This window comes from Macrobrachium nipponense, chromosome 5 (assembly GCF_015104395.2).
Source record: "Macrobrachium nipponense isolate FS-2020 chromosome 5, ASM1510439v2, whole genome shotgun sequence".
Lineage (NCBI taxonomy): Eukaryota > Metazoa > Arthropoda > Malacostraca > Decapoda > Palaemonidae > Macrobrachium > Macrobrachium nipponense.
Window position 1 is genome coordinate 98,517,158 of NC_061107.1, and position 603 is coordinate 98,517,760.

The following is a 603-nucleotide window of genomic DNA, read 5'->3' on the forward strand; positions in this document are numbered from 1 at the left end:
GAAAAAGGGGATGATTTATTGGATTAAGAATATCCCTTTAAAATTCATCCACTGAAACATACCTACGCACAAGTACTTTATGTTATTTAATGATAAATTTTATACCATTACATTCAACAAAAGGACTTGTCCGGTAAAAAACGAGCTTCATCAATAAACGTGATTAACGAACGAGGCCTTAAATGCTGACAGCTCTAATGATATCTACTTAAGTGACAAATTGGCTCATTTATGAAATGAGGGTTCTAATGACTTCGACTATACAATCTTCTCTTATTAAAAACTGGCTACAGATGGCTCTAAATAAGCTGTTAACTAGCGTGCAGATGGGCGATGAGAATAGCGGTAAAGTCAGGTGAATGCATGTAATAATTTCGTAAACCGAAATTGGCAACAAATTCCCATCTTTAATAATCAAATTAGTCGTTGACTAGTATGTTTGGAGGGGGGGCGGCCGCTATGGTTTGATTTCAAAAGATGAAGTAAAAAAAATATTTTTATCCCTATATCGGTCCCTTTGCTCTTACGTATAGTGAAAACCATCATCAGGAACTTCTTCCAACCTGAATGTTCACTCTTTCCAATTAAATGATACTAAATGTC